Source organism: Pseudopipra pipra, chromosome 26, assembly GCF_036250125.1.
Source record: "Pseudopipra pipra isolate bDixPip1 chromosome 26, bDixPip1.hap1, whole genome shotgun sequence".
Lineage (NCBI taxonomy): Eukaryota > Metazoa > Chordata > Aves > Passeriformes > Pipridae > Pseudopipra > Pseudopipra pipra.
In genome coordinates, this window is record NC_087574.1 from 5,738,554 (window position 1) to 5,745,591 (window position 7,038).

Genomic DNA, 7,038 nt, shown 5'->3' on the forward strand with positions numbered 1-7,038 from the left:
TCCAGACAGATCCAGGCAGGAGCAGCCCCTCTCTGCTGCCTCTGTTTCAGCTTGAAAAGGGAGAGTGGCACCTCGTGTGAAAAGTTTGGCCTCTCTTTGGAGCCCCTGATTGGTGTAAACTGGTGTGTGCCCTTTGGAGTGGTTCCTCACACCACAATCTGTAGCCAGCTAAGTGCCTGATTATCCCCCTAAAGTCTGAAAATAGCCTTTTAGCCTTTCTCCCCTCCTTTTATCTCCTCTGCTGTAATTATCTGCCACTTCTCTAAACTTCTGCAACCCCCTCCTTTTAACCTCCACCCTCTGTTCCTCCTCTTCCAGCCCGGGGCAAAGGGAGGTGGTTGAAGGTGAAAGAGAGGGCAGGGGAGAAGGGCCCTTCTGGGGAGGGGTGTCTGTGCTGCCCCTCTCCCCCTGCATTTGCATGGCTGTGGGGGATGCACACATTAAAGGCTGTGGAGCTGTAATCCAGCAGGATTACAAGGGTTTACAATTCCAAATCAAAGCCCTGCAGAGGTCAGACACCCAACCCAGAGCGAGCTGATCCGGGATTCCAGCTGATGCCTTTTCTTCCTCACCTCCTCCTGAACCAGCTGATCCCTGGGGGAAGGTCCTGCAGCCTCTGTCTGCAGCACTGCCAGGCATCACTCCCGTGGTGCAGCCTCTGTCTGCAGCTCTCCCAGGCATCACTCCCGTGGTGCCCCAACAATGGGGCCCTGACACCGGGCTGGGCTCCAGGGGCTCCTGAGCTGCTATGCAAACTCCCTCTTTGTGCCCTCGGGGCTTTGTTGAGCCCTTTCACAGGGCAGGTTTCTGCTGGGATAGACAACCCCGGGGCTGGGAGATGCCCCACAGAGCTCACAGTCCACGCAGGAGGCAGGGCAGGGAAACAAAGAGGTGGGACCTTAAGGGGTGCAGGAATAGAAAATGCAGCTGGATGCACTGGTGCCCAGCCTGACAGCTCCCTGCCAGCATCCCTGGCTCCTCACACCACAGAGGAGCCTTCACCACTCTGTTTCTTGCTTCTGACTCTTGAGTCCTTCCCCCTTGTTGCAGCTCTCCTTGCCACAGCTCGTGTTTTGTCACACTCTTCTGCTGAGGTAAATCCAGGACACTCCTTCCTGTGGATTCTGTCATCATGAGGATGGTTCTTTTCTTTGTCCCAGGTCAAATGTCCATCTCCAGTTCCTGCTGCCTGTGGAGGGAGCCTGGATAACTCCTGCAGGCTGAACGTGCAGGAATTAATGTCCAGAGAGGGGGAATTTGCTTAAGCTGAGATCACACAGAGAATCATGGAATAACCTGGAACTGAACCAAGCTCATCCTTCAGATCACAACAAACACTTTAGCCACAAACTTCCTACTGTGTGGGGCACTGCTCTGATTCTCAGCCACCCACCCTCACCCCTTTCCCCTGCAGTTATCCCCTTCCCTCCTGCCTCCCCCAGCCAGCCCCAGCTCCCCTCTGTCTCCCACCAAAGGATGGGAGAATCACGTCTGTGGGAGGAGCGGGGAGACAGGCCTGTGTCACTTGTATTTACCTTCACTGCCCTGCCTTCCATGGCTCAACAGAACAGTTCTATAGCAGAGAAGATTGGGAGCTAAGTAGTCGCCTGTCAGGTGGAGTCTGTCGCCCGTGTGAGGAGCTGCCATCTCAGGCAGCTCCACTGTCAGCCCTCTCTGTGCCGAGCATCACTCCCAGCTCCAGAGCCTCCTGTGCCCTCCCTGAGCATCACTCCTGGCTCCAGAGCCTCCTGTGCCCTCCCTGAGCATCACTCCCAGCTCCAGAGCCTCCTGTGCCCTCCCTGAGCATCACTCCTGGTTCCAGAGCCTCCTGTGCCCTCCCCAAGCATCACTCCTGGCTCCAGAGCCTCCTGTGCCCTCCCTGAGCATCACTCCTGGCTCCAGAGCCTCCTGTGCCCTCCCCGAGCATCACTCCCGGCTCCAGAGCCTCCTGTGCTCTCCTCAAGCATCACTCCTGGTTCCAGAGCCTCCTGTGCCCTCCTTGAGCATCACTCCTGGCTCCAGAGCCTCCCGTGCCCCCCCCAGGCTGGGATTTGCAGCTGTACCACTTGGACAGTTCCCTCTCCAATCCATGTCCGGGTTGGGAGTGAGGAGGTGGAATTGCTGAGCTGCAGAGCCCGGTGCTAGAGCAGGGCTGGTTTCCCACTCGGGGACTGAGGGGCTCATCCATCTCCAGGGACACGTCCCTGATTTCAGGGAAGGCGACACGACTGTGCCAGGGGCCCCTTCGGTTCCAAACGTGGGGGAGGAAGGGACGTAGGAGCAAATTAAAATATCAACGAGGCAAATTAAAACTTGCAACGAGGCAGATGAGGAGTAAGAGCATGTTTGGAGTGGGAGAGACAGGGGCTGGATCAAAGCCTGGTTTGGAAGGGTGGAATAGGAGGAAACAGCTATTTTGCTGGATCCTTAAAAGTGCTGTTTCATAATGAGTTTAACACCCAAATTCCCTTCCCTATGCAGGAGAATGGCTTGATAAACACGAGTGAATTATCCTTCTTCCCTCTTTCTTTCCTCTTTTCTTCTTCCCTGCTTTACTCCTGTCCTTCCTCTGCCACCTCCTCAGCGTTCTCTGCCCTTGCAGCTCGGGATTAGGAGGTGTCAGAGGGAGGGAAATGAATTTTGCCACTCGGCTGCTCGTAAACTCGGTGCCCTGGCTCTGGATATTACAGCGCCGTCGCCTCTACCTTTAAATATCAGCCACCCACAGCAACAACCTGCCCGAACATCGGCAGCAGGAGAGGTTTCCATGGTGACAGGATGCAGGTCACAACCTCTGTAAATGTAATCAGAGCACCGGGACCGCTGTGTGGAGACAGGTTTAATTTCTCCGTTAGTGGGAGCTCTGTGGTCCGACATGTCCACGGGCTCCTGGCGTTGACAGACAACCTGTTATCTGCAGGATGGCACTGCCTGCTGCCAGCCCTGCCACCCCACCTGCAGCTGGAAGCAATTCCTCCCGGGATCCAGCAGGGCCCAGCCCTCCCTGCTCTGGGCTTTGCAAAATCCTGCTCGTGTCCCTCGGCTGCCTTCCCTGCTCCCTGTATCCCTGTATCCCTGTATCCCTCAGCTGCCTTCCCTGCTCCCTGTATCCCTCAGCTGCCTTCCCTGCTCCCTGTATCCCTGTATCCCTGAGCTCCTTCCCTGCTCCCTGTATCCCTGTATCCCTGTATCCCTCAGCTCCTTCCCTGCTCCCTGTATCCCTGTATCCCTGTATCCCTGTATCCCTCAGCTCCTTCCCTGCTCCCTGTATCCCTGTATCCCTGTATCCCTCAGCTCCTTCCCTGCTCCCTGTATCCCTGTATCCCTGTATCCCTGTATCCCTCAGCTGCTTTCCCTGCTCCCTGTCCCACCCCGGCTGCCTGTGCAGGGGGGAGGAGGAGGCTCAGTCCCCTCCACTCTGCATCCATCAGGTCTCTCGTTCCCTCTCCCTGTGGACACCCAGGAATTGCAGTGTGGAGTGCCTGTCCCACAGTGCCAACGTGCCAAGTGCACCACGGAGCTCGATGCTCTCAGAGAGCTGGACAATCCTTCCCTAGGCCAGGAACATTCCCAAGGAAACACATTCCTGATGCAGAGCAGCTCTCTGGGAACATACCCACGGGCTTGTACCAAATATACCGAAGATTTACAGTGCTGGGAGCTTGTAGGGCCTTCTATAGGTTTTACTCCCCAAGACACAGGATTTCTAACCCTCCATGACCTGTCCAGCCACTGGATATTTACTTATTATGCCACGTGTTGAGTGTTCCCAACAGTGGCCACGTTTATGCTTTTCCTCATCCTTCTTTTCCTGCCCCTCTATCTGCCTTGTGCTGCCAGCCTCAATTTCCCTGCTTCTGAGATGCCCAAGAACTGAGCAGTCCCCATTTTCAAAGCTTAAAAGCAGCTGCACGTGCCAAACTGGTTTAATGATGCTCAGTGTTTAACAGGCTTTAATTACTGGCTTCTCGTCTCTTGTTTAGTCAAGCCAAGGGTATTTTAAGCCCAGCTTGTGTTGGAGAGCTCTGTTTTCCGAGCCAACAGCTTGCACAGACGACTTTGGAAGTCAAATGGCAATTACTGCTTCCTCTCCTGTGTATTTGTGCATTTGCAGTGAAGTTAAAAGCTTCTCCCCAACAGGAGCCACGAGCAGTCAGAGTCAGCCCCTGAGTTATCAGAGCAGCACAGCAGGAGGAAATTTGACAGGTGCTGGAAAAGAAGAGTTAAAAGATTTGTTCATTCAGAGTTCACCCAAAATTGCCATTCTGCTGCAGCTTTATGGCCTCTAATTTCAGATTATTCCCCACGCCCCGTATCTGACTGGGCAGCTCATGTGGCACACCCGGATTCCCTGACGCTGTCCCTTGGAATCCTTGGCTGAGGGAATTCTTTGAAGTCACTGGAGGTTTCCAGGATGTGAACAAGTGTCCTACACAATTTTCCAGCACCTTTCCCTTGGCTGTTCCAGGCTGTGCCAGCCTTCCCAAAGTGCCACCGCCGTGCTGGGGAGGGAATTTGCTGAGCACATTCCCACAGGTGCTCTCTGAGAGGAGCCAATCGATTGCTAAAGGCAAAGCTCAGGAGCACAAACCCCTCTCCCTGTCATCTCTATTATCCTTCGCTTCACCTGCCCCCACCCTGTGCCTGGCAACTCTGCCAGGATCGGCTGCATTCCCAGAAAACCCTGTCACCCGCAATCTCGTCCTGTCTGCTTGTGTGCAGCTGATTTAGCACCTCAGAGCTGCCAGCCCGTCACGCAGATCGCTCTGGGCACACCTGGGTGTCCGTGGCAGGGGGAACTGGGGCACAAATTCCCACCAACGTTAACCCCAAAGAGGGAAGGGAGGAGCCGAGCTTTTCCCGGCGCTGTCCACGAGCGACTCGCAAAAAGCCTTTTGGGCGTAAAGAGGGAGAAATTACGGGCGGGTGGGGCTGGGCTGGGCTAGGGGAGGTTTTTTTCCACCTTTGATCCTCGGCTTGTCCTGTTCAGTGAGCGGAATACAAAGCGGGGGTGTCTCGGAGCTCGCACTTCACCTCGGCGGCGCAATCGGCGGCAGAAGCAGCGAGCGAGACCGACAGACTGTCACCGGCAAAATGAACTGTCACCTCCCATTTTTCAGAGGCACGCCGGGATGAATTGCGGCTTTGAACCGTGTGGCCCGCTGCTGATTGAGTTCCGCTGTCTCAGAACCCCACTGAACAAGGCAAGTTCATTCCAGGCTGACGTTCCCCGCCCCCCCCGCCGCTGATCAATTTGGGAGCCGGCAGAATTAACCGCTTCAGGGCTGATTTCCCCTCCTCTTCTCCTCCCTCCCCTCCTTCCTCCTCCTCCCACTGCCACCTTCCCGTGTTTGCACCTGGGAAGGTCAGGGAATGAATCTCCCGGAGCCTTGTGGAGCCTCCAGAAGGCTTTGAGAGGTGCTGTTGTCAAACGGCTCCAGAGGAGGGTTGTGGCGGTCGCCGAGCTCCGAGGGACATTTGTCCCCATCACCAACCCCAAGCAGGACCTGCTGCTCGGCTCAGCGCCCTTGGGAGTGTTTGGCAGCCTCGGGGGAACCCCAGTCCTGCCGTGACAGCTGTGCTGGAGATCAGGGTGGACGTGGACTGGAGGGGCTGTGGGAAAGGCTCCTCGTGGGATGCTCGGGGTCAGAGGCAGGTCTGAGTGAGACCAAAGCACCCGAGGGGGTGTGAGCTGAGCCTGTGTCCCCACAGCTTTGCAGGGGAAGGGGGGGGTGTCCCACCTGTTTGATCCAAGCAGAATTCCCAGCCTCTGATGTCCTTTCAGCCCTGCCAACACCACTCAGTCGTCCCCATAACTGTTTTGTTGCCTCTTCATCTCCTCAAAAACCAACCTGAGCTGCTTGGCCTTTCCCCTCAGCCAGGATTTCCACAATCCTGCCCTTCCTGTGCTTTCACATCACTCTTATTTTCTGATATCCCTTCTCTCCTTTCAGGTTTTTTCCCTTCTCTTTCCCTAATTACACATCTGCTTCCCAGCCAACATTTTGGCCCTGCAGAGCCAACATCCCCTCAGTCCTCAGCCTCCCCCTCAAAGCCTGTTTTTCCTGTTCCCTCACAGGCTGATCCTCATCCCCTGGGTCGGTGTGTCTTTGCTGATACCCAGTTGTCTCATGTCTTACATGAACTGGGATGTTCTGAGATCTGTAATTGTTGACACACACCCGAAAGTCGCCTCAGGATGAAGGAAGCCAAGATTTTGGAGGACAAGAATTACTCTCCTCCTGTGTTTGTTCAGGAAAGGAGGACACACACACACACACACACACACACACAGAGTTCACCAGTAGGTCTTTTGCTCCTGTGAATCAGGATCACTCCACACTGAGTAACCCAGCTGGTGGTCAGGTACAATCCACTTGGATTAAATTAATGTCTGCTGTAATTCTGTCGGTATCTGGAGAAAAAAAATCTGGTTTGTCAAGGCTCATCCAGCGCCAGGATCCTCCCTGCACAAACAGCTCTGACACAGCGTTTCAGCTGAGGCTTCCCAAGCTGTTCCCAGCCTGATCCCAGGCTATTTTTCCTGGGAATACTTTGTATTCTGCGTCCCAGACGCCTTGGGAAGCGTTGCAGAGCTGCGAGGAGAGATGGATGGGCCACTGACAAAAGGGGCAGGAGAATTAGTTCCAATGGAAATAATTTAAGAAAAGCTTCAGTCAAGATGTCCGTGAGTGGGAAGCTCTGGGCCCATGGCTCACCTTCCTCCAGACTGAACAATTGGATGAAATATTAGCACTTTCCACATGTTAACACTGCAGGATATCATCCATCTTCCTCACCAGTGGGAAGTGTTTGCCAGCACGGCCCTTTATGAAGCTGATTTCTATATTCCCAGGTGCCAATCACGGCTCAGGAACCCTCGGAGTTTGCACTTCAGGAGAAGGGGCTGGGAATGTGGGGAGGCAGCCTCGGGCTAAGAGCCACCTCCCAGCCTGGCTTTAAGTGCACAGCTGTGCCTCACCTCGAATAGCTGGAGAAATCCCAGCCCAGAGAATTCCCTCCATCTTCAGTGACGGC

At 54.9% G+C, this 7,038-nt stretch overlaps 1 long non-coding RNA gene across 1 annotated transcript; it reads right to left on the minus strand.

Annotated features, from left to right (window-relative positions):
• Window positions 1-3,910: 3,910 nt before the first annotated feature.
• LOC135402985 (uncharacterized) lies at window positions 3,911-5,269 on the minus strand. The gene is made up of 2 exons (XR_010425276.1): window positions 4,964-5,269; window positions 3,911-4,209 (listed from the first exon to the last, which is right to left on the minus strand). It is a non-coding gene; the product is annotated as an uncharacterized LOC135402985 (long non-coding RNA).
• Window positions 5,270-7,038: the final 1,769 nt, after the last annotated feature.